This window comes from Chenopodium album, chromosome 4 (genome assembly GCF_948465745.1).
Source record: "Chenopodium album chromosome 4, dcCheAlbu1.1, whole genome shotgun sequence".
In the NCBI taxonomy this organism is placed as follows: Eukaryota; Viridiplantae; Streptophyta; class Magnoliopsida; order Caryophyllales; family Amaranthaceae; genus Chenopodium; species Chenopodium album.
The window spans coordinates 63,298,377-63,299,910 of NC_137837.1; positions in this window are offsets into that span (position 1 = coordinate 63,298,377).

Below are 1,534 nucleotides of genomic sequence, written 5' to 3' on the forward strand. Positions count from 1 at the left end.
GATTTGAATTTTTGATTTTTTTTTAAAAGATCGGATTAATCGAAATATGATGTTTTAACATCCTTTATCTTAAACAAATAAATGATTTTTATGGACTTGATTTTTTACTTTTTATCTTAAACATGCTTTATCTTAAACACATTACTGATTTTTTACTTTTTATGGACTAGTTTTTTTTATTTATTATTAAAATAGTTTTGATTAATCCAAAAATGATATAATAACATGCTTTATCCTAAACAAAAGACTGATTTATATTGACTTGTAGCTTTTTTTAAATAGTTTTGATTACTCCTAATACGATATATTAACATAATTTATTGTAAACAAATAACTCATTTATGTTAAACAAATAACTCATTTATATTTCAAAAAAAAAATATTCCATATTTTGATCCATATATGATGTTTTTAACAAAGGTTTATCTTAAAAGAGAAATAACTGTTTTATATGAACTTGATTCTATTTGTGAAATGACAAAGAAAAATTGAATAACAATTAACAACATGGAATGCAATTTGGAAACAACAATAAGATCTAGGAATGTCACATTTAAGAGTTACAACCATCTAATAAGAAATTATGCAAGATAATAGTGGCCCATTAAATCCTCTTATTAGCTAACTAGTTTGATTGTGATGTAACTAATTAAAAAGGAGATAACTGCACAAATAAACATTACATTCCCAAATTGATTACAATTAACTACAGCCATTCCAGTCTTCTTCTTGAGTTGATCATTCTCTTGAACAAGCCTTTTAATCTCATGCTCCATGCAAATCACCCGGCTTTTGAGGACGGTAAGATCGGTGTTCATCTTGTGTTTTTCACTCAAAAGTACATTGGTAACATCCCTTTGCCAGTCTGAAATATCTTCATCATACCATTCAAAGTAATCGCAGCCCCGTTGGCCTGTTTCAAAGTTGTAGAACTTGCATGCCAGGCCAAGAATCTCCTACCGGGATTATCATGCGTCCATGAAGTTCTCTTTGAAATAGGGAGGCCACAGTTACATTTTTTACCTCTATGTGCCATTGAAAGAGAAAAAATGGTAAAATGCTAATGTGCAGAAAATAGAATATAAATGTTGAGAAGTTGAATCTAGAAGTTGTTAAATGGAGAAACCATATAACAAACAAGCAAAAGAAAGAAAGTGGTCTGATTTATGCACCACCATTTATGCACCACCATTTAATGGAAAAGGGAATAAAGTGTACATGGGTAATCTAAAAAGAAATTTTTTTTGTTGTACATATATCTAGGATGAAAGGACTAGGAGTAGGCAGTAGATGAGGTAGCTTGTATTGCACTAAATAAACCCCTATTGGTATATTTATTTGTTTTTAATTAAATTTATTATTATTTTTTTAATAATCTTTTTCTATTCTAGCGAGCCCTTGAAAATGACGGGTGCCTCGATTAAATACATCAACCAGCCGTAGTTATTTTCGTAACACAAACTATACCATTAACTATTAAAGTTATCATTAATTATAATTGAACAATATTTCATACAAAAAAACAAATATGACT